At 47.4% G+C, this 25,764-nt stretch overlaps 1 long non-coding RNA gene across 1 annotated transcript; it reads left to right on the forward strand.

Moving 5' to 3' along the window:
• Window positions 1–16,379: 16,379 nt before the first annotated feature.
• Window positions 16,380–25,091, forward strand: LOC308354648. Its single transcript, XR_013967885.1, has 6 exons — window positions 16,380–16,687; window positions 17,341–17,365; window positions 20,142–20,195; window positions 20,633–20,984; window positions 23,834–23,933; window positions 24,401–25,091. It is a non-coding gene; the product is annotated as an uncharacterized lncRNA (long non-coding RNA).
• The last annotated feature ends 673 nt before the right edge of the window (window positions 25,092–25,764 follow it).

Consider the following 25,764-nt stretch of genomic DNA (forward strand, 5'->3'; position numbering starts at 1 on the left):
ATTATAACTGTTTTAAATATCCTTGTTAGCAGTCCCTCAATGAAATTTGAGGTGTTTGGCTGTTGCGCCTCACTTATTTTGCCTTTATTCCTCAAATATGGAAAGTCCTGGTGGATTTTTTTTTTTTTTTTTTTTTTTTTTTAGTCCTGGTGGATTTTATTTCTTAAGGGATTGTGGCAGACACGTGGAACTTTTGGCGAATGGAGCGGTCGTAAATGCAGCTGGCCACTAGGTGGAGCTACGTCACAGGCTGTGCAAGCTCTTCTGGCTGGTTCCTGGCAGAATGGAATGGAATTGTTGGACAACTTGGAGTTGGTGGTGGTTGGTGTCAGCAAATAGGACACACCCATGTACTTGAAACAGGAACACATCTGCTACCACCATGGCACCAACTGACTGCATAAAGACCCCCATGGGGTCCTCTGTGCTCGTGGTCTTGGAAGAATGGAATCAGGTTCAACTGGCAGTGGGGAGAGCTGGTTTCCAAGATCAAGGATCTGGAGCCCTAGGCGAGAGCTATTCTCTGGGTGAACCCATGGATGCTGACATTACCCCCTTCCCCCCTTCCTCACTAAGGACTCAAAGATCATGATATCACCGCTGGTTCTCCATGGAAGGTGGGAATTATCTGACCTTAGACATTCTATGTGCCTATGCCCCTCAGTCCCGAGTGCACAGTAGAATGACCTGGCAGGTCCCTGATAAAGACTGATTCTTGAGTCCTGCTCTGGACACAGGTGAGCCACCCGACAGAGCCCGTTCTCGGTACAGGTTGGTTTCTTGTGAGACTTCTATTCTTTGGAGGGGTACCCACCCATACACTCTTGCTACCGTTGCTTCCCCACTCCTCTGGGATCTTGATTGGTGCCCTTGTGGAAGGTCTCCCTGCCATGCCAAACCTCAGGGGTAATCTCTATTACACAGAGATTATTATTATTATTACACCTGTCTCCATTCTTGATTTCCCTCACAAGACATGTAACAAAATCTTGTCATCGTTGTTAGCGGGGGGGGGGGGGGGGGGAAGGGAACACAAGCAGGGGGAGTGGGAGGAGCAGGCTCCCCACTGAGCAGGTCACCTGGTGCAGGACTGGATCCCAGGACCCAGGGATCATGACCTGAGCTGAAGGCAGATGCTTAACTGCTGAGCCACCCGGGTGCCCTCATTAACCCGCTTTCCTGGTTGGCTGCTTAACGACCATGAGACAAGATCGGTGTAAATATGCATCATTAATTTTAGTCCTGAGGTGGGAGTTCAGGGAAGATTTCTGTGGAAAGGTTTACTGACTGTGGAAAGAGCAGAGATAAGCCACTTAAATGCAAAAGGAGTATGTGGGCCTCTTCTAGGTTCAGGCTGTGCATTCTGACCAGTTGCTGATTTTGGTTCTTTCTCTCCGATGGCTATGACCTCAGATGGAGATACATCCAAGGAGAACTTCATGACTTCTGCTACCCTGAAGGGTGTCCAACATGGGCATTCATTTCAAATAGAATCAGAAAGAGGTGCTGAGAGGTTCAGCAACTCCATTTGCACCCCAGACTCCCCTCGGTTGCCCTCTCGCCACCCTACTGGGAAGTAGATGTGGGAACAATCAAAGAATAGGATCTGGGCATTTGCAAAGGATCTCTTCACCGACACAGGAGGCACCCAGTGCCTGCAAAACGTGGATTCTGGACTGTGGATTTGAGAAATGGAAAGCACTCATTTATTTACTGGCGCTGGGCCTCGGGCTGCTCTTTTCATGGACCCCACGTTCTACCTAATGGGGGTCTCCCGGTGAGGATATTTGAAACCTTTCATTTTCTAGCAACAGCACTGTGTCCTGGCTGAATTCCGAACCCCATGACCACGAGCAGAATAATGTGGTTGTTTTATGCCATCCCTTTGGGGGGATACCTATTCGAAAGGAACCCCCCCAGTAATACAAACATGAACGCATAAATGATGTTTTATTTATCTCTTTTGTACAAAACTAATGCTTTTGCATTTTCTCCTCCTATTTGGCATTCAGAGGTGTGAACTTGTTTTCCAGTTGTTTCTTATTTCTGTACATATCTGTTGATATGTTTAAGAGTTTCCGATCACGGTGGGGCCAAAATTCTCCATTTTTAATGCTCCAGTGTACCATTGCCTGTTTCCTCCATACTGGTTCAACTACCCGTTCAGTTGGGTATTCTATGGAGAAAATGTGGCCCTAACCATATTAATGCGATTTTTTTTCTGTCTCCTGAAGAGCTTATTTGATTGACTATGTCTAGAAAGTTGCAGTGAATCAGCAACGATGGACATTGGTGCCATATGGATTTTATTGTCTTCTTTTGAAAGACGTTATTGATTTGCAGAGAGAAAGAGCATGGGAAAGCACGTGAGTGCGTGTGGCGTGGAGGCACAGGGAGATGCAGAGAGAGGATTTCCAGCAGACCCACGCTTAGTGCTGAGCCTCACGTGGGGCTGGATCTCACGAACCCGAGTCATGCCCTGAGCTGACATTCAGAGTCCCAGGATAACCAGGCGCCTGGAATATATGGAATTTTTTTTTTTACCATATATTGCAATTGCTTCACTTTAACCAAGCCATGTCTCTTGGTTTTGTTCTAAAAGTTTTCCTTGTTTCATGTACTTAGGGGCTGGTTCCTTCTCTTTCCATTGCCCCTTTTCGTGAACAGAACAAAATAATGTGTATGTTGAGTATCCGTCTATGTGCCAGAACACACACTGAACCCTACCTTTTGGGGAGTATTTAAACTCCTTCATTTAGAAAAGTATTCATTGTATGTATTTCCCTCCACCCGTCCACTCTTACAGAAATGCTGTGTTGAAAATACAGTGATTGGTTTCTCATAATTACTCATGAAGAGCCTGTTTTTCCCACACATAGTGACTGAGAAATTGGCCAGTGAGTTCACAAAGGTCGAGAGATAACAAAGTACCTAGCCTTAGCTACACACAGAGAAAAAGCAGATCACATACACAGATGGTGAGAGAATGACATAATTTGATTAGTATGTGCTTAGAGAAATACGACTTTGGAAAATGGAATTTGTGTTAACACTGCTTTTGATTTCTTCTGGGACCCATGTTAAACTTTGTTCTAGAAAGGTCTGGTGATTCGGGATGGTAGAAATGGGTAGGGATGGTGATTTCAATCAAAAATGGGACCTCTATTTATTCTCAATATGTGTTTCTTTTCCCCTCTTCACCCTAAAGTTTGGCTAGTGACTCTATTTGGGGGGGGGGGCAGGTCATCTCCCCTCATGTCATTTATTTTCAAAAACAGAGGGATGATGTGTGAGACCAGAGTTCAGCTTTGGAAAGAAAGCGTTTACTCTCACGTGCCACCCTTGTCTGTGAACAGGCACCTGTCCGGACAGCAGGAGTTGGCCACTGTGCAGCTGCAGTGACTCTGAAAGGTCTATGATGACACCATCACCGTGGCGACGAGAGATACACCTCTGCTGTCCTGTCCAGCGGTCCCTCTTTGAGCTGAGTGAGTCATTGAGACACGTACAGCTCTCAAGGATGGGAAACGGGATCGGAAGTACTTTGTGTGGCTGCTGTTGCGGTATGTTCTTACAGATCTCCTGAATCTGTTTGCTGCTAACCAGATAGTTAACTCTCCAACGATTTTCTCATCATTGAAAATTTTCTCTCTCCAACTTGTCATCCAGAGTTATACAAATGTTTTATAGTTCAGTTTTATTCCTTGAGTTCTATTTTTGGTTATTCTACCAAGCTAGCTGCCTTGACTTTTGTCCTCCGTTGTGAAAAATGTACTCCTCCCTTTGATATCCTGCACCCCACCCTTGTCACACTAGGTTCCCCTAGGGGAGAAAATATGGCAATGTCTATTTTCATTTACCTTTTTTTAATGTCCAAAATTATATATTCACATTCGTCCTTTCTGAAAGTGAGAGTGAACCCAGAAAGGTCGATATGGAGGATATTTATTATTGTTTTATCCATGTTTTACAATGTCTTCCTGTACCATCTATCCCAAAATGGGTATGGATTTCAGGATTTGGGGGACATATTGGTTCGTTCATAGAAACAGGTGCCCCCAAAAGATCCTAAGAACAGGAGAGTCTACATTTCACTTACGACCCCCAAGCAGATGTTTCCCTTTCTACTTTGGGTGTTCTCCAAAACTACTTATTCTAGGTGATATGCTGTCTAGGTGATATGCTATCCCCCATCCCTTTCAGCTCCCCAGAAGTAAGCATGGTGAAACTATAATGACATTCTTTCCTCAGTTACACAATGAATAGCCAGTCTTTCAACATACGGTGAAAGATGGTTAGTTGGTTAATGAATTGAGTTAGTGAGTGATCGATAACCAAGCACATAGATTGTTAGGAATGCACAAAGAAAAATGGGTGATGTAGACCATGAGTAGAGACAAACTTTACATGTATGTGGATAAACATGTACACTTGCCCATAGGATGGTAGCTTGAAAGCAGAAAGAGTCTTCATTAGAGTGGTTTCGATGGAATGTGTTTCTTAGTTCTCTTGACCTTTCCTCCAGATCTCTTTCCAACAGTTAAGCTATGGTTTTTTCCTGTGACAGGGGCCTCAGGAACTCATATTTTGCTTGGAGGCACTTATGTTTGTGTGAGGAATACATAATGCAAGGTGGCATTGTTTCACATGCTTTAAAACACAAGACTTTGCAATAGTGACCCTCCCTTCCTTTACCCTGGGATTCCTCTCATTTGGTCTACTGACCATGAGTCAGGCAACTGGAAAAGTCTAGAGAATAATCATGACTATTTCTGACCAAGGGTCCCAGAGAGTGTATTCAGGGAGTCAGCAATTGGTTGTTTTTTCCTTATTGACTTTTTGATGCCTCTGATCCGTCCAAACGAAATTGTATTAGGGTAAAACACTTGTAGCTAGGCAAAGCAGCTGTGTCACAAAGCAATGGTCTGGGAACTCAAACGCCCGGATGTGAACCCAGCTCTGGAAGTTGTGAAATTGTGAGATCTCAGACAAGATCTACACCCTCTAATGAGCCTCCCTGACCATGTGACATGCATTAATTCAGTAAATGCTCATCACACACATATTGGACGGTTTGTTTGCTCTCCGTATTTCCCAGGTGGAGGAACGTAGGCATAGGGATGAATGTGACCAGGTTCATGGACTCCTATGTAAAGGAGCCAGGAGGTGAACCCAGGCCTGTAGTCCCAGGGCTCGTGCTCTAACTACTGAACTGAACTGCACTGATTATTCAGACATGGGATCATTAGTGTCTGTGCATAGAGCTGTAGTCTCAGTGTGTACATCAGGAATTACCTGAGCCAAGGGAAATCCCAAGCACTGTTTCCCATTATGAGGTCATCTCAGGGGTCCCACAGCCCAGCGAAGGTCCTGAGCTCCAGAAGTACAGACCTTGCCATAGTCTTTAATCGGAAAGGGACAAAGAAAGCCTGGTCAGTTCAAAGATTTTGAGGGTTTGGAGGCACCCTTTAGGACAACCCAGTCAAACTTTTAATGCTGGGCTACTCCTCAGCACCTGACCTCAGTCCAGTCAGAACAGAGGAGATCCTTTCATCGTATTTGATGGCATTGCCAGTATGAGTGAGTCCTAGTAATGCAGAAATCCTGTGAGCCCAGGGACACTCCCGGGAAAATGAAAAGGACTAAGAGAACCAGTTCATGATTAGCCTTCTCTCCACCGCCCTCATTGCCATTGCCTTGTAGAGCTGAGATAGAGAATGGTCAGTGTCATGGCATGGCCCCTTTTCAGGGCATGGCACAAATAGAATAAGAACAGGGAGCATAGTGGGTGGTTCCTGGCTGACTCAGTCAGGGGAGCATTTGACTCTTGATCTCAGGGTCATGAGTTTGGTCCCCATGTTGGGCATGGAGCCTACTAAAAAAAAAAAAAGAAAAAGAAAAAAGAATTAGGGACCTAGTGTAGTATATTGGATAACATTCTCCCCATAAGCCCTAAAAAAATGCTTCAATGCCGTGAATTACACACTTTAGGGACACTGACCAATAAGATCTCAAACGCTCGTAACAGCCTGGTGTCCATGGTCTATGTTTTGACATGCTTGTCCAGCAGGGTCAGGGAGTGTCCATGCTCCAGTGGGGACCTTGCCTCCTTAAAGAGCTCTCCCATTGTTGGCTAGTAAGTGCAAACATGGAGAGAGCCCATGTTCAATGAATATATACACCTGGCATCACAAAGCAAGACCAGAAGGAAATCAACATAGAACTAAGAATGGTGTTTGGTTTTCAATGATAGGACTTCATTATTTACAAATCGTCAACAACTGGTGAGCTTCTTCACCAAGGACCAAGCAATTTGGTTGCTTCCTAACCAAGCAACAGAATGTCGCGCCTAGATTTGAATCTAGTCTCTCAATGAAAGGTCACTTATTATCAGGTGCCAAAGAGTATACAGCAGAGGAGAGATAAAGGCAAAAACAGGTCTGGGTGATCCTCAGGGAGTGTCATGAGAGGGGGAGCTTCTCCAGGGGGTGGGTTTAAAGGGTCCCTCCCTATGTGTCCTTTGTATAGTCCCTGGTTTTTTAAAGAAGCCTTTATTTGAGGGGGAGAGAGATAACGGGAGCACTGGGTATGGGGAAAGTGGGGAGGAGAAGAGGGACAAGCAGGCACCAAGCTGAGTGCAGAAGCAGAGGATGGGCTCGATCCCCAGAGCCCGAGATCACGACATGACCCAGCGTGAGACACTTAACCCACTGAGCCACACAGGTGCCCCACAGGGGCTCCCCTCAAAGGAGGTGGGACTTGGTCGCCTGCCACTGCAGGGTGTAGAGAAGGATGAGGGATCTATAGAGACTGGATCTGGGGGAGGGAGGAAGGAACAGGGAAGGTGCCCACTGAGAGCCAGTGCAGCCCCTGTTCACTCTGATCCAGCCAGCCCCTCATCCAGGCTGTTTGGAGACTTACTTAAATCAATAACCAAGGAGACACTGAAGGTCCCAGGCTTGATTTATTCAACCACCAAAGCACTAGCCCAGGTGGCCATTTTCCCAGTGCATTCACAGGAATGGCTCAGCCAGGGTTGGTCCTTTGAAGGGAAGCAGATTCTTGGTAGAGCCATCATGGGACAGTTGGTGTGGAATGTCCTGGGTTCGGAATGAGCTTGGGAGCCCAGCAGACCACTGGTCCCTGAGGGTGGTCCACTGGTCACAGGGAAGGCTCCACATGGCCAGCTAGGAGTATGCATGCTGTGGGTGGCTGGCCCTTGGCTTCCCCTGGCCCTTCAGAGGGGTTTCTCGCGGGGCCATCTGCATTGTCTTCCGGATCGGGGATTGAAACCTAGTGGGGAGAGGCTGAGTTAGGATTTGGACTGTTCCGTTGACTCAGGCACCTCCTCCAGGGCATCAAGCGTCTCCCACACTCCCTCCAGGGCATCAAGTGTCTCCCGCACTCCCACGTGGGGCAGGAGGATTGCAGGATGAGACTGAACTGAGGGAGCCCTGGTTCAGGGCTGCAGGGCATGATCTCAGGTGCCCTGGGCAGATCTCAGGTATTGAGGGACCTCTCTCCCCAAGGATTTGACTCCATTCCTGTCCCAGATTTCCCACTCCTCAGTAGAGTCACTCTTGGCAAGTCACCAACCCCATTCTCTCAAAGACAGTGTTGTTCTGTCTTTCTCTATGGTCTCACGCAGTGTCTGCTAGAGCTTTTCCCCATCTTTTCCTTTGGTAGTAAAGTACACTTAAGCTACACTTAACCTACATTCCAACATTTTACTGATTTTCAAGCCTGGAGTAGAGTGTTGTTAATCCCAGGCCCCATGTGGCAAGGTCCATTTCCAGAACTCATTTCTTTGGTATCACTGAAACTTTGCACCGTGTCATCAACATTCCCCTCTTTGCTCCTCCTCCCAGCCCCTATTCTAGTCTCTGCTTCTACGTATTGGACTATTTGAGGTGCCACATATAAGTGACATGATGCCATATTTGTCTCACTGGGTCTGGCTTATTTCACTTAAGACGATGTCCTCCAGGGCCATCCAGGTTGTCACAAATGTTGACATTTCCTTCCTTTGCAGGTGGGAAATTAACCAAAATATGGGCCCGACGATGGAGACATCATATAAAAATACAACCCTCTGATGGATCCAATGAAGGTACCATGGGAATTCATTCATGAAGTAGATTCAAGAATAATTATTCTAGGAGCACCTGGGTGGTGTGCAACTCTTGATTTTGGCTCAGGTCATGATGCCAGGGGCCTGACTCAAGCCCCATGTGGGGCTCCATGGCGGGTATGGAGCTGCTTAAGCTTCTCTCTCCAATTTCCTATGCCCTTCCCCTGCTCACATTCTCTCTTTGTTGCTAAAAAAAAAAAAAAAAAGAAGAAGGAAAGAAAAAAGAAAAAAAGAAAGGAAAAGAAAAAAAAGAAGGTGTATCATTATACTATCTTGTGAGTGTCCCATATTTCAGACAAAGATACCAAGCCATATTATTTTGGGGAACATTTTAATTCAGCTGGTCACTCATTAGTTTATAACCACAGGAGTAAAATTGCAATTGCAACTCCAGTTTGGTCACGTTAAATGATAGGCGTAGTGAAGCTAACATTTGGACATGAGTGTGTTGTTAAACATTAGCCAAATAGATCTCTTATTAGTTTTTAATCAATAGACCTTATTACTTAGAATAGGTGTAGAGTATCATAACAAGTGAAGAGATAATCAAACAAATTTCCCTTATCACCCTTATCCCACAGTGCACCATTTCCACAAGTATCAAAACCTTCATCATTGTGGAACATTCGTCACAAATAAGAAACCAGCCTAGAGATATTATTCACTGAATTCCACCATTGTTATTAAGGTCTGCTCTGTGTTGTGCAGTAGCATGGGTTTTGACAAATGGGTGAAGTCCTGTATCCACCATTTACAGGGTAGGTTCACGGCCATAAAAACCCTGTGTTTCACCTAGGAAGGCCTTTGCACTTTCTCTAGGAATCTGAGCAACCGTTGATGTTTTGTCATCGCTCTAGATTTCCTTTTTCCAGAATATGATAAGAGTTGGAACCGTAAGCCGTGTTGCTTTTCCACACTGACATCTTTCCCATCTATCTATACAGTTACCATTCATTGATATCTTTCTGTGACTTGGCAACTGAATTATTTTTCTTTTCTTTTTATGATTGTTTTAGATAGAGAGAGAGGGAAAGTGTGGGGGGAGGGGCAGAGGAAGAAGGAGAGAGAAACTTCAGCAGGCTCCTCCTCAGCATGGAGCTTGCCTGACGCGGGGCTGGACTTCCTGACCCCGAGATCCTGACCTGAGCCAAAATCAAGAGTTGGGTGTTTAACTGAGTGAACCAACTACACGCCCCGAAGGCTCAGCTCTTTTCGTTACAGAATCCCTTTTCATCGTATGGGGGTATTGTTGGTCCTTTACCCATTTACCCTGTGAAGAACAACCTAGTTGCCTCTAGTTGTGGTGTGCCTAAAGAAACTGATGGAAGGGTGGGTTTAGAAGGGTCCCTCCCTATGTGTCCTTTGTATAGTCCCTGGTTTTTTAAAGAAGCCTTTATTTGAGGGGGAGAGAGATAACGGGAGCACTGGGTATGGGGAAAGTGGGGAGGAGAAGAGGGACAAGCAGGCACCAAGCTGAGTGCAGAAGCAGAGGATGGGCTCGATCCCCAGAGCCCGAGATCACGACATGACCCAGCGTGAGACACTTAACCCACTGAGCCACACAGGTGCCCCACAGGGGCTCCCCTCAAAGGAGGTGGGACTTGGTCGCCTGCCACTGCAGGGTGTAGAGAAGGATGAGGGATCTATAGAGACTGGATCTGGGGGAGGGAGGAAGGAACAGGGAAGGTGCCCACTGAGAGCCAGTGCAGCCCCTGTTCACTCTGATCCAGCCAGCCCCTCATCCAGGCTGTTTGGAGACTTACTTAAATCAATAACCAAGGAGACACTGAAGGTCCCAGGCTTGATTTATTCAACCACCAAAGCACTAGCCCAGGTGGCCATTTTCCCAGTGCATTCACAGGAATGGCTCAGCCAGGGTTGGTCCTTTGAAGGGAAGCAGATTCTTGGTAGAGCCATCATGGGACAGTTGGTGTGGAATGTCCTGGGTTCGGAATGAGCTTGGGAGCCCAGCAGACCACTGGTCCCTGAGGGTGGTCCACTGGTCACAGGGAAGGCTCCACATGGCCAGCTAGGAGTATGCATGCTGTGGGTGGCTGGCCCTTGGCTTCCCCTGGCCCTTCAGAGCGGTTTCTCACGGGGCCATCTGCATTGTCTTCCGGGTCGGGGATTGAAACCTAGTGGGGAGAGGCTGAGTTAGGATTTGGACTGTTCCGTTGACTCAGGCACCTCCTCCAGGGCATCAAGCGTCTCCCACACTCCCTCCAAGGCATCAAGTGTCTCCCGCACTCCCACGTGGGGCAGGAGGATTGCAGGATGAGACTGAACTGAGGGAGCCCTGGTTCAGGGCTGCAGGGCATGATCTCAGGTGCCCTGGGCAGATCTCAGGTATTGAGGGACCTCTCTCCCCAAGGATTTGACTCCATTCCTGTCCCAGATTTCCCACTCCTCAGTAGAGTCACTCTTGGCAAGTCACCAACCCCATTCTCTCAAAGACAGTGTTGTTCTGTCTTTCTCTATGGTCTCACGCAGTGTCTGCTAGAGCTTTTCCCCATCTTTTCCTTTGGTAGTAAAGTACACTTAAGCTACACTTAACCTACATTCCAACATTTTACTGATTTTCAAGCCTGGAGTAGAGTGTTGTTAATCCCAGGCCCCATGTGGCAAGGTCCATTTCCAGAACTCATTTCTTTGGTATCACTGAAACTTTGCACCGTGTCATCAACATTCCCCTCTTTGCTCCTCCTCCCAGCCCCTATTCTAGTCTCTGCTTCTACGTATTGGACTATTTGAGGTGCCACATATAAGTGACATGATGCCATATTTGTCTCACTGGGTCTGGCTTATTTCACTTAAGACGATGTCCTCCAGGGCCATCCAGGTTGTCACAAATGTTGACATTTCCTTCCTTTGCAGGTGGGAAATTAACCAAAATATGGGCCCGACGATGGAGACATCATATAAAAATACAACCCTCTGATGGATCCAATGAAGGTACCATGGGAATTCATTCATGAAGTAGATTCAAGAATAATTATTCTAGGAGCACCTGGGTGGTGTGCAACTCTTGATTTTGGCTCAGGTCATGATGCCAGGGGCCTGACTCAAGCCCCATGTGGGGCTCCATGGCGGGTATGGAGCTGCTTAAGCTTCTCTCTCCAATTTCCTATGCCCTTCCCCTGCTCACATTCTCTCTTTGTTGCTAAAAAAAAAAAAAAAAAAAAAAGAAGGAAAGAAAAAAGAAAAAAAGAAAGGAAAAGAAAAAAAAGAAGGTGTATCATTATACTATCTTGTGAGTGTCCCATATTTCAGACAAAGATACCAAGCCATATTATTTTGGGGAACATTTTAATTCAGCTGGTCACTCATTAGTTTATAACCACAGGAGTAAAATTGCAATTGCAACTCCAGTTTGGTCACGTTAAATGATAGGCGTAGTGAAGCTAACATTTGGACATGAGTGTGTTGTTAAACATTAGCCAAATAGATCTCTTATTAGTTTTTAATCAATAGACCTTATTACTTAGAATAGGTGTAGAGTATCATAACAAGTGAAGAGATAATCAAACAAATTTCCCTTATCACCCTTATCCCACAGTGCACCATTTCCACAAGTATCAAAACCTTCATCATTGTGGAACATTCGTCACAAATAACAAACCAGCCTAGAGATATTATTCACTGAATTCCACCATTGTTATTAAGGTCTGCTCTGTGTTGTGCAGTAGCATGGGTTTTGACAAATGGGTGAAGTCCTGTATCCACCATTTACAGGGTAGGTTCACGGCCATAAAAACCCTGTGTTTCACCTAGGAAGGCCTTTGCACTTTCTCTAGGAATCTGAGCAACCGTTGATGTTTTGTCATCGCTCTAGATTTCCTTTTTCCAGAATATGATAAGAGTTGGAACCGTAAGCCGTGTTGCTTTTCCACACTGACATCTTTCCCATCTATCTATACAGTTGCCATTCATTGATATCTTTCTGTGACTTGGCAGCTGAATTATTTTTCTTTTCTTTTTATGATTGTTTTAGATAGAGAGAGAGGGAAAGTGTGGGGGGAGGGGCAGAGGAAGAAGGAGAGAGAAACTGCAGCAGGCTCCTCCTCAGCATGGAGCTTGCCTGACGCGGGGCTGGACTTCCTGACCCCGAGATCCTGACCTGAGCCAAAATCAAGAGTTGGGTGTTTAACTGAGTGAACCAACTACACGCCCCGAAGGCTCAGCTCTTTTCGTTACAGAATCCCTTTTCATCGTATGGGGCTATTGTTGGTCGTTTACCCATTTACCCTGTGAAGGACAACCTAGTTGCCTCTAGTTGTGGTGTGCCTAAAGAAAGCTGATAGAAGCACTCCTGGGCCGGTTTTCATAGGAACATAGTTTTTCAACTCAACTGGATAAATACCTAAGAGCGTGATGGCTGGATTGTACACAGCAAGACTGTTATGCTTTGTTAGATTTGATAGAATTCACCGGTCCAACCATCTGGGGCCGGCATCTCCTTTCTGGGAAATGTATGAACTATGGATTCACTGTCTTTGATACACGCCAATTCAGACAATCTATTTCCCTTGTGTGGGTCTCGAGAGTTTCTGTTTTGGAAGGAATTGGCCTTTTTGTTTAAGCTATCCTAGGATTTTTCCATGTATGACTTTATTTTTTTTAATTTAACTTTATTTTTTCAGTGTTCCAAGATTCATTGTTTATGCACCATACCCAGTGGTCCAGGCAATACTGCCCTCCTTAATACCCACCACCAGGCTCACCTAACCCCCATCCCCCTCCCCTCTAAAACCCTGTTTGTATCTCAGAGTCCACAGTCTCTCATGGTTCATCTCCCCCTCTGATTTCCCCCAATTCACTTTCCCTTTCCTTTTTCTAATGTCCTCCATGTTATTCCTTATGCTCCACAAGTAAGTGAAACCATATGATAATGGACACTGCTTGACTTATTTCTCTCAGAGTAATCTCCTCCAGTCCTGTCCATGTTGATACAAAAGTTGGGTACTCATCTTTTCTGATGGAGGCATAATATTCCATTGTATATATGGACCGGATCTCCTTGATCCATTCGTCTGTTGAAGAACGTCTTGGCTATTTCCACAGTTGGGCAATTGTGGCCATTGCTGCTATGAACGTTGGGGTGCAGATGGCCCTTCTTTTCCCTACATCTGTATCTTTGGGAGTAAATACCCAGTATTACTTTTGAATCCTTTCCACCTCCATAGGATCTGTAGTGACGAAGACTCTTGTGTCTGATGTTAATGTACATCTTCTCTTATTCTTTCATTTTTCTTCAGGCTGGAGCTTTATCCGTTTCACTGATATTTACAAGGAACGAGCTTGTGTCTTGGTTTAGTGGATTTGGTGTGAGAATTTCCCGTGTTCCATTTCACTGGTATCTGCAATAATATTATTTTTTTCTCTTGCTTGCTTTCTATGACATTACACTCTTGCCTTGTTTTCTAAGAAGGAAGCCTAGTCACGTTACATCTCTCTGATTTTCTGACACACGACTTTCAGTACTATCAATTCCCCCGAGCCCTACCTTTCCATAAATGTTGGTCCAGGTACATGTGCATCTCATTTGGTGAAAACTATTTTAAAGTTTCTCTTGAAACTTCTTCATTGACCATTGTGTTATTCAGAAGTGTATTTTTAAATCCCAGCTCTTTGGGGATTCTCCAAGGTTTCTTCCTGTTGTTGATCTCTAGTTGAATTTCATAGAGGTCTGAGAGCAGCTGTCGTATTGAGTCTACTCTTTTCATTGTGTTGGGCTGTGTTTTAGGGCCGAGAATGTGGTCTCTTTTGCTGAATGTTCCTTGTGAGCTTGAGAAGATCGTGTGTTCTGCTAGAGTGTGTCTGCTCCAGGAAAGCTCAATTGCCTGTGTTCCTTTTTCTGTCTCCTGAGGGCCATGGTTTCCCTGTGTCCTCTGCTTTCCTATGGATCCCAGAAGAGTGGTTGATTTTTTCAGTGTCTTCAGGCTTTCTCTTGTCCTTAGGAAGAAGAGGTGATCTCCATGGTCCTTGCACGTGGAAGTCTCTCTTTTTGTCTTCATGTACCTTCAAACTCCCTTCTCACGGCACGAGTCTTGACTTCAACACATTCGGGCACATGCTGCTTTCATTCATAGAACTACTGTTCCAAAACAGCTGAGAAGAATGTGTCTAGATACAAGCTTCTGTACTAAAACACAGATTTTCTTTTACATTACATCTTTGACATCTTTTGGCTGTTATCCCAAATTATAGGTATACAGAAATATCAGCAGCATGCTTTCACTCAACATGTTGCCCACCCCAGAGGTACAGACTGGTGAAAATAGAAAAAAGATATGTTTCCATATATACCCATTGAGTATCCACCCTTTCACACACAATGGCAGACAAAGAAATCCACTGATATAGATTGATAGAAAAGCAATGACCTCACATGATTTAACCAACATTCATATCAAGCAATACTCTCCGAGCTATTCACTTTTTTTTAAGAGTTTATTTATCTGAGAGAGAGAGAGAGAGAGAGAGAGAGAGAGAGCGCACAGTCAGGTGGGAGGGGCAGAGGGAGAGAGAAAAAGCAGGCCCTCGCTGAGCAGGGGAGCCCCACGTGGGACTGGATCATAGGATCCTGAGAGCATGACCTGAGGGGAAGGCCAGTGCTGAAAGGACTGAGTTATCCAGGCACCCCTCCCTGAATTATTCTTGAACAGCACCACCAAGGTGCTGACGGGTACATTCTTGATGTCCTTCTAGATGTGTCTGAGAACATCTCAGTCTGGGCGTGGCTTTGCCACAGGATCAGAGAAAAAGAAGACCCGAGTATTGCCAAGGTGAGCTTGCCTCTCTTTACCCAAGGAGCAAGCATTGCTTTCTTGGTTTCTTTCATCAAATTCAGATGACAATCAGATTATACACTATATGTTGGTGAATTGAACATAATAAAAACTTCATTTTCCTAATGTAAATTGTTTGTACATGGAAATAAAATGATTTTTAAAGATTTTATTAATTTATTTGACAGACAGAGATCCCAAGTAGGCAGAGAGGCAGGCAGAGAGAGAGGGGGAAGCAGGCTCCCCTCTGAGCATAGAGCCCGATGCTGGGCTCGACCCCAGGACCCTGGCATCATGACCTGAGCTGAAGGCAGAAGCTTTAACCCACTGAGCCACGCAGGCACCCCTAAAATGATTTTTAAACAGTATGTGTGTGTGTATGTGTGTGTGTGTATATATATACACGCACATACACATTTGAGAGGACATATATATAATTTCCCTTTGGGGGAGAGTGCTGAGTGGTTGTTTCTTGCCCACCACCGTCTGATTCGAGAGGACATTTACCATTGGCAACAGCAAACCTCGTTAGAATTGCTGTGGTAGGATCCTTTCCATTCGCAAGAGTTTCTCCTGCTTGAAAGAAGAATTTTGTAGTCGCCACCCTGAGTGGACTGGGCAGACACATCTCCCAGGAAAAACAACTTCCTACAGGCATCCAGGTCCCACAACTGGGGCCTTGGACTCAACCACTGTGTTCCATCTGGTTTCCTAAAGTCATTCAGAGAACTACAGATCAGTGCAGGCAGACAAGTATACAGCATGACCAGAGCCTCATGGTGTCCTCTTTTCTGTACCTGCAGCCTCCAGAAATACCATCCACAGAGGGAGGTGGTACGTATTCTGGACTCAGTCTCTTCCTGGGAAAAAACTCTAGCTGGTAAGGCAGGTGGGGGCCCCCTTGCAATCTTCAGTCTAGAGAGCCTCCCTGATTGGGGGTTCCTGGCAGGACTCTTGGGGGTTTGGGGACAGGCATATTTCCCAGGTGACAAAGTATGCTCTTGTGTCTGCAGGACTAGGAAGCCAATGTGTTCCGTGTGTGTAGTGCGAGTTTGTGTGCATGAGGTTTTGGGTTGGGGTGTCTTTTGTGGCTCCATGTAGTGTGATTGTGAGTGGGTGCTTTAGTGTGGGAGACAGAGAGAGACAGAGACAGAAAGACAGATACAGACACAGAGACAGAGAGTCAGACAGGGAGAGGGAGAGATGGAAAGAGCAAGAGAGAGTGTGTCTGTTTCTGCAGGAGATAGATCCCACTGCCACTGTGCAATGGCCAATGTCAACATTCTCAGAGAAAAGAAAAAAACCTCATCACGGCACATGTTCTAGCCCTCTGACCGCGGGTGGCCCCACAGGGGCAGTTCAGCCCCTGCTAGCCAACCACATGACCCCACATGATCTCACCCCCATTCATATCAAGCAATACTCTCCGAGCTATTCATTTTTCTTTTAAGTTTTTATTTATCTGAGAGAGAGAGAGAGAGCACAGTCAGGTGGGAGCAGCAGAGGGAGAGAGAGAAGCAGACTCTCGCTGAGCAGAGTGGCCTCCATGTGGGACTCGATCTCACAACCCTGAGATCAGGACCTGAGGGGAAGGCCGATCCTGAAAGGACTGAGCCCTCCAGGCGCCGCTCCCCAAATTATTCCTGAGAAGCACCACCAATGTGCTGACGGGTACATTCTTGATGTCCGTCTAGATGTGGACAATAGCTCAGTCTGGGCGTGGCCTCGCCCGACCATCGAAGTCCAGAAGGACCGGCGTACTGCCAAGGTGAGCTTGCCTATCTTTCCCCAAGGAACAAGCATTGTTTTCTTGGTTTCTTTCATCAAATTCAGGTGAAAATCAGATAATATATGTTGGTGAATTGAACATAATAATAAAAATTCATTTTCCTAATATAAATTGCTTGTATATGGAAATAAAATGATGTTTCAACTGTATGTGTGCGTGAATGTGTGTGTATGTGTACGTGTGTGTATATATATATATACACACTCGTATACATATATATTTATACACACACACATATACGCATACACACACATTGGAGAGGACATATATATAATTTCCCTTTTGGGGAGAGTGCTGAGTGGTTGTCTCTTGCCAACCATCATCTGATTCAAGAGGACATTCACCGATGGCAACAGCAAACCTGCTTAGAATCGCGGTGGTGGCATTCTTTCCCTCAGCAACAGTTTCCCCTGCTTGGATGAAGAATTTTGTAGGCACCATCCTGAGTGGACTGGGCAGACACATCCCCTAGGAACAACCATTTCCTACAGGCGTCCTGTTTGCTTACCATGGGGGCCAAACACTGGGTTCCCTCTGGTTTCCTAATGTCACTGAGAGAACTAAAGATCATGAAGTCAGACAGTGTACAACATGACCTGAGCCTCATCATGTCCTCTTTTCTGTACCTGCAGGTGCCGTCCAGACTGAGCAAAAGAGGTGTGTATTCTGGAATCAGTCTCCTGCTGTCTGTAGTCAGGGGCACCATCAGATGCTGGGTTCCCACTGGAATGGGGATCAGAGGTGTGGTGAAACAATGGGTTTTCTATGTGGATAACCACGGTCATGTCTTTGTAAGTGGCTGTGTAGTGTTCAGGTAGTGAGTTTGTGTGTGTGGAGGTGGGCTCTGTCTCTGTGTGAACTGACAAGGTGTGATTCTGAATGGGCGTGTGGTTTTGTGTGTGGCTATGTGTGTGTGTGTGTGTGTTTCCCAGGATTTATGTCTCCCTGAATAGCACAGTTGCTGGTATGAACTTACCATTTAGGAAAAGAATAAGAAAATCCTGCCCCTTGCCTCTTGGGTGTGTATGTATGTCAGAACTGATGGCATTGTACGACTTAAATATGTGTGCAGTCCATCGTATGCCAAATAGATCTGGTTTCATCTGACAAAATCCCAACACCACGGAGGAAAGTGTGCCCAGGGTCCTGGGAGGAAAATACGTTTTCGGAATCCCCGTGAGTCTGTCAGGAATGCCATCAGTTAATGATGGGTCTCACCTCTGAGCAGACAGTGGGATCAATCATGACCAAAGAGAAGGAACCATGGGATGTTCAGTTGGCGTCAGAGAAAAGGGAGGCTGGAGAGGGTGCTGAATGGCAGCGGGGTCATAGTGCCTGTGTTTGGGGAGCCCAGCACGGAGATGAGGCCCTTCAACCCCGGATCTCGTGATCCTTTTCCCATCTCTATTTCTAGGGGAGACCCTACATTTCGACACCGAGTGGCATTAGTAATAGTTCTTGGCCTTGTTCTTGATCTTCCCTAAACGGGGCTCTCACCAACCCCAATCCCAGAGGCCATGTTCCATCAGACTCTTCAGATTAAAGGGACATTTCGCCAACTGCCCCTCCTCTGTTCCCAAACTGTTTCTGAAGAAAAGGAGCCTGAGAAGGAATCCTCCCTGAATTAGCAGGAGAGCTGGGGCAGGGGGCCCCAAAGGCAGATGGGTGCCACGCCCTGTTCTGAAGGAACTCTGAGAAGTGGGAGGCTCCAGGTTCAGGAAATCCTTCGTCTCTAGATCGTGGTCTCACGGTAGTGTGGAAGGGAATGCCTGCTGGGTGCGACCCGACACAGAAGTGAGAGCAGCAGCCAGGCTCTGAGGAGGCCTGGCTCCGTCAGATCCTTCTGCATTGAAGCGTGAGGGCACAACCCAGGGGCTTGGACTAGATCTTCAGAGGGAAGCTGTAGAGGGCATGGTGGGTGAGGGCCAGAGGGACAGCTCGAAGGACAGCCAGGCCGTGTGAGAGTGGGAGGGGATACCACGGTTGCAAGATTAGGTGAATCAGTCCAGCATCACTGCCTGGGCCCAGCCTTGCCCACACTGAGGACGCCATTCCGGCTCCTCCTGAGCAGGGACGAGGCAGGTCACAGTGTCACAGCTGGTGGGAGCACTGCACGGACGTCTTCCTAAATCCCTGGGGAAGGGGCTTGCTTCCCATTCCATCCCCTTCTCCAGCCACCTGTGTGATGAACCAGGCACTTTCCATCATGGAAATTAGGGAGAGGCAGAGAATGCATTCAGGTCTCCTGTTCCCACACCTGATACACATCAGTGGGGTTGGATCCAAAACGAGGCCGGACACACAGAGGTTCCCAGCCTGAACCACCCAGGGCTAGGAGGGGCGAGTTTTTACTTTTCACCTGCTTCTGGAAGTCACTTGACAACCAGTCCTTGTCTACATGTTGTTGGCCAAGGGTTATCTGGCCTGCAGACATATTTATGCTGAAGAGATCTCACACCATGTGACTGTGGCAGCTGTAGACATTCTAGTTGCACATGAGATGCAACTCATGTGCAACCGACTCCAGGCACGGTGAGCTTAGCAAAGTGATGGGAGCTGACCCCAGGGTGGGGTGCTCCTTGCTCCTCCCTTTTGTGGCCCAGACGACATCAGTTTGATGGTTTCTCTGAAATGAACTGAGAGTTCTCACACCCAAACTCTGTGTGCTTCCACTCATGGACACAGGAGCCCCGGCCCCTGCTCGCCACTGCAAGGGCACCACCAGCATCTCCCTCATTCCTTCTCCCCCAGATGGTCAGCGCTGAGCAGCCTCTCTTGATACAGCCTGGATTAGGGTCTAGTTCAGGGGCAGAAACTTCCCTCTTCAGCTTGTCTGGGCCTATGTGGCCCCACACTATGCTCACTGCCTGCCCAGGCTCTAGTCTGGACCAGGAAGAGAAGGGTGGGCTCCTGAGGACAGTGAAGTGTCCCTGCCCCTAGCTAGACATGCCTGCTCCTATGTGAGTTAATTCGAGGAAACCAAGTTAAACAGCCCCGTCCTTCATCACATCCACCAAATTACAGGTGCCCCATAGTGCATGTTGACAACACAGAACATTTCCATCCTCACAGACAGCTCCCCTGGGCACCCGTTCTGAGCCTGGCAGAGGGGCTGCTCACGGACCCCATCTAACCCAGACTGTTGCCACCCCAGCTGGGATCTCGGGTTGATCCGTGTGCAGGTGAGAGCTATCGTGATCCCGTGGAGATAGGGAAGTGCCATGGGAAGGGGCATCCTTCCTCTCGCTGAAGGTTTGCAGCTGTGCTCAAGGTCTCGTTGAAGGGCTCTGCCTCCAGGGAGCCCAGGGCAGGTCTGAGGATCTGGAGGAAGAGCAGGTGATGCCAGGCGAGCCAGCCTGTTCTTGGCTGGCGCAGCAGGCGCAAGGGAGCCCCTCTCTCTAACAACCCGCTGCTCATGCTTGTGTCTCTATAGAACGGAGCCTCGAGACCATCTATGAGGCCAGCTCAGAGGAGGAAGACTCGCCAGGTAGGGAACTACACTCAGGTAGGAACCAACGGGAGAGGGTTCCTGGGAACAGGCACGTTACAGCAGCTGCTTTGTAGACCAAGAGTGGGAGGTAGGAAATCAGAAAGATGAAGTATATGTATTAGAGGATTTCTTTCTGTTTTTCAGCCTTGGAGGGATCTAATTTCTTAGAGAGAGGGAAGGATTGGCGGGGAGGGGGCGAGGGAGAGGGAGGAGGTGACTCCAGGCTCAGCCAGGAGCCTAATGCAGGCCTGCTCCCAGGGATCAGGAACCCAGCTGAAGGCAGACGTTGAAACGACCGAGCCACCCTGATTCAGTCTCTGTTTTGTTCTTTTCCTGTAATGGTAGGATCTTTTGAAATAATAGTAAGAAGTAGCTTGCCTCTGTGCTTTGAAGGGGCTCTGTTTGTAATCCTCTTTTCTTATTTGATATTTAAGATTCTCTTCGGATAGCGCAGTGAGGCTTCGTTCCTCACTGCCAAGCGTGAGAGCCTTTGGAAACCCTCCCAGGCTGGTGGGAATTCCAGAGGCCTGTGTGAAGGCTGCTGAGTTGGTCACATACCCTGGCGCTCGAGGGTCCCACGAGCTGGTTTCCTGGAGGACCAGGCCCAGGACAGAGGCTCTAGAAGTGGGACCATGGTCTCTGCTCCTGTCTGATCCCGCTGCTCCAGCCACACAGCAATGGACCTGCTCCCCACATCATGGTCACGGACCACCCTTGGACCATCCCTCAACCTGCTGGGGGCCTGCCCCAGTCCTGCCAGGGCTTGGGGGCTTGGCATGATTGCTGGCAAGTGCTGGTGTTTATATGGCTGTTCTTGCTGTGGAACCCTGGAACCCCACACTGACAGCCTAGGGGAATTTGGACACATCATTTGATCTCTCCTGTCACATTCATCTCTTCTCTGGGCTAGGACACTTATGGGCTGTAGTAACACTCAAGTAGGATTCAAGTGCCTATGATCAGCCCAGGCATAGGGCAGTACCTTTATTGCCCAGTTGCCTGTCACCCTCACGCCCAGCACAACCCAGGCCCATGGAAACCACCTCCACGCTAGCTGGTTCGGCTCACTGATCAACGGAGGGACTAGGGAGGATGGCAGTAAACCCACGATGATTGCTCCACGGTTGCCATTTCAGAGAACAATCTGGTTGGTGGAGGTGAGAGGAGAAGGGAAAGAAGAAATTCATGATTCAGGGAAGAATGAGGGAGTGTAGCAGGAGGGAGCAGAGGAAGGCAGGAAATCATGGGGACAGAAAGTCATGGACAGCACCATGGCTGCCTCTTGAAGGAATGGGTTGACGGGCATGGCTTCTAGGTCCCAGTTATGAAATCCGAGGGCTGAGAAAGGCCCAGAGACCCTGGAGGCCTTCATTATCAGTGGGTTAAGGGGATCATGGTTCTGGGGCTGGTGAGATGGGGGGACTGCAGAGCTGAGGAAAGAAATGGACTTTTGGGGTCAGGGACATGATCCTGGGAGAAGTGACCTGAGTCCTCACCTCACCCTGACTGTCCCCTTTCCCTTCCCAAGGCATGGCCATGTCTGTTACCATCGCTCTGCCCAGAGAAGACTATTTTGCAGACCGTGAATACTCAGAACGATAGATCCACAATCTTTGTGCCATTATTTCCTCTTTCAGTCCTTTATACTCTTTCTTTTCTTTCTTTTTCTTTTCTTTTGGTAGTGAATTATTTTCTTTTGAGAGAGAGAGAGATCCCGTGAGGGGGAGAAGGGTAGAAGGAGAGAGAGAATCCCAGGCAGATTACTGGCTGAGTGCAGAGCCTGACAGGGGGGCCTCGACTCCACGACCCTGAGACCATGGCCTCAGCTAACATCAGGACTCACACGCTTCACCAGCTGAAGAAACCAGGCACCTTTCCTCTCCCTTATTGATAACCTCCTTTTGGTAGCTTTGGCTACTTTCCTCTTTCCTGCTTTTTACGATTCTCATCCTGTAGGAGTGGGCTTATGCAGGCACTCGATGTTCTTGGATCTCCAAATCTACAGTGTCTCCTCAGCCCTGCTCAACAACTTCCTCAGTATTTTCCCGGTTTCTGGTCCCCAGTCTGCATGAAAAAGCGAGTGCACAAATGGGCCGAAGGCAGACTGAACATGAAGATAGGTTTCTGACCACAACCAACCCAGGACCCAGTCCTTGGTGTCAGCCGAGCAAGCAGGCTTAGTATGCATGTCAGACTTGGAAGGAGGTTGGCTGCTGTATCTAGCAAAAGGCCAGGAATCTGCACCAGATCCCGCAGAACAATGGGCCCCAAATGGCCGTAGTTCTATCGGAGAGCTTCCCTAACTCTTGTCCCCACTCCCCACCTAGGACCGACGGACCAGAAAACATCAAGTAGGGACCCCTAACAACCACATAGGATGCCTCACTTCTAGACCGCTCACTGAGGCTCTCTGTGCCAATAGGCTCCCATCGGGCACAGCTGAGGCGTTCCCTTGTCCCCACTAGTGTGAGTTCTCACTCCTCTGCTTGATGTTGAGTCTCTGCCAAATGCACATAATGGTGGCTTGACTCCCTTGCTCTAGCAAGCTCTGATATTCTTTGCCTGTTGTCCTTTGAATGGCCTTTCTTTACCGGACAGGTCATCCCAGAGGTCCCGCTGAGACCCCGTCTGAGCTGCCATTGCTTCAAAACCACAGCTTTCCAGCCAGTGTGGTGCCCACAAGGCCCCTTGGGCCTTGCTGCCTGTAGCTTGTCGAGTCTGTGAGGACCTGGTGAGTGAGCAATGGATCTGAAATTTGCTCTCTTGCAGTGAGTTCCTAGGCTGTTGATACTCAGGCTGGCACCTGGGCCTTGTTTTGGGGTCCCATTTTTTTGGCCTCCTTGGTGGAATCAGAGCATTCCTTTTTGTCTGCTCATGCTGTCCTTTTGGTTCCAATGTTGTGTTGTGCTGTGCAAAACTGTTGTGAGTCATAAAAAGAAGAATCAGAGCTTGGAACCATGTATAGGCTCTTGTGGATCTTGTCTGAGTCAGCCTTACAGACCAGGGAGACTGATGATCTCAGCAGACTGTCATCCGCCGGGATGAACTGAGCTGAAGGTCCCCAATCAAACCAGCTGAAGTTCTCCCACTACGTCAATATTGGGTCCTGGGAGTATCCTCTCTGGGTTTCCACTGGCTGGAGAGTCCATATTGATGGGCCTGTGTTCAGAGGTGGCCACCTGCCATTTGGGGGGCTCAAGGCATGAGATATATAAATGTTCTATTTTGACCAACCATCACCACTTCTCTTCGGAATCCTCTAAACCTAAACTCTCTCTTTTCCCAGAAAACAAAAATGTCTGCTTCCTGTATGTACTTTCCTTGCAATCTCAATTCTTATTCCCCACAACTTCGCCCATGATGATTTGGGTCTTCGGGGCCAACTCTGGACAACCTGATTTGACAAAATCGTTCGTTTGAAAAGCAGGCATGTAACACACAAGATATTGGGTCAAGGCTCCCATCTAGTTCTTTTTTCATTTTGTATACGCTTAGTTAAAATACTTCTTCTCATTTTCCATAAACCGCTTGCTACCATTCACCCAGAATGACCCCTTTACTCCTTTTTTTCTTATAATCACTTTACTAACTATTATCCTTGTTAGTTATTATCCTCTCTGTGCTTCTGACCGCAGGATGTGCCATCCATCCCTGGACCCCATGGGAAATCCTTCTGGGAAACTCAGATTTCATCAAATGAAATGAATCACCAAGACTGGAAATTCCAAGTCCTGGGTGAGCTCCAAAAGAAGGCGACTTTTGATTATTCAGGCACACGACTTGGAGGATTTACTAGTTATGCCACAAGTTAGAACAATGTTCCCTTTATTGGAAACGGCATAAATAAGAAAGCCTGTAAGAAACCTATCTCTAATCTTGAGAAAATTTACTGATAATACAATTTATGTCCCAGATGGAATATGGATCAGTCTCAGCCTATTGGTGGCATAGTGATTTTTGTGCCATTGCCATAGATTTCTTGTGGGCAGGATGTAGTGGTATCTGTGTTTGGCCCCATCAAGTAAGACAGGTAGAACAGGCTCTGAAATGCCTTAAGGAAGAAGCTGTTTGGCATTAAGGTTGATCCTCATGGCTTAGGGGATTGGTGCTTTTGGCCTGGGTTGGACAATAGGGGTTCCTGGTTTGGAAGCACCCTATATAGACTCTTAACATGGTCTTGTTTGTTTTGTTTGTCTTCATAGTGGTCAGAGTGCTGGTCCACTGCGTTCTAGCCAGAGTCTTACAAGCATCTCTACAGATGTTCTCTCATCACATGCATGGTCAAGAAGATCTTCCAATACAGTTGCCTATGAAGATGACTAGACCATGTCCAGCAGTGAAGTGTGGGATCTCTGGTCTTCTCAGAATGGGCCAACCTCTCCCAAGTGAGACAAGGACCAAAATGGGGGACAGACACATGGAAGACCCAAACGGGCAGTGCCTTGACCATATAGAAAAATAGGGACTCTGGCCTGAAGTGTGCAGCCCAGGAAACCAACCCAGTACCTACAGTTTTTGCCTTGGAAGGCATCAGACCACTATCTGGGGCATCCAGCCCAGAAAGCTAACCAATAAGCCCTGTAGCAATTGGCCCCGAAGGACCAAGACATGATTTGTAACTGAAACTGTGCCTGGTTTTTCTCCCTACTTCCACCTGAGACCCCACAGATACAATAGCCCTGACAAAGACATGGGATGTCCTGCTTCTAGACCGCTGACTGTAGCTTCCTTATGTCAAGAGGCTCTAATCAGGGCATCTCTGAAGGCTTTCCTTCTGGCCCTACAAAGTTTCCCTACTCCTCTGCTGCCTTTGAATCTCTGCCTACATGCAAGTGATAGTGGCTGACTCCCATGCTCTAGCAAGTTCTGAATAAATCCCCTTTACTTGTTGTCATGTGGTTGGTTTTCATTTATATGCTGACAGCACCACTGAATAGTGTCAACAAACCCTGAATTGTCCAGGCAAGGAGCTGGGCTGAGTCAGGTATACTAGGAACCCCCTGCTAGAAGGAAACCCTGTGAAGTCTGCTTCTGGCCCAGGTACTCCCCACACTGGGGTTTTTCTGATTTGGGTGCTTCTGGACATGCCAATCTGCCCGTCCATTTCCACTCTCGAGATTGCTCCAGCACGGGTCTGGTCCCAGAAGTTCTCTTGTCTTTGTCTTCAGCTTTGAAAATATGAAGACTGAGGCATGAGACAACTGTGTGGAATTGCTGAATAAGATTCTGGACGTCTGCGGCATGGTGTGGACAAAATTTTAGATTTGAAGTGGGGCCATGCTAGGTCAGAAAGTTTGGAACCGATCAGCACAGAGTTTTCCTGAGTGAAAGAGAAAATAGGAACGTATGTCTGGGGACCCTTGGTGAGTGTCCTGGGGAGGGGGTCTGCAGGTTGTGGGTATGGAGGGGGCCCTCTAAGAGGAGATGGAACAAGTTCCCTGCCCCGTAAGGAAATAAAGGAGAAAGTCTGTAGAGACGTGATCTGGGGAGATGCTTTGCAAAGAAGGAGCGGGAAATTTGCCCACTCAGAGCCAGTGCAGCCCCTGTTCACTCTCAGCCAGGCCTT

This window comes from Martes martes (genome assembly GCF_963455335.1).
Source record: "Martes martes genome assembly, chromosome: 13".
NCBI classification, from domain to species: domain Eukaryota; kingdom Metazoa; phylum Chordata; class Mammalia; order Carnivora; family Mustelidae; genus Martes; species Martes martes.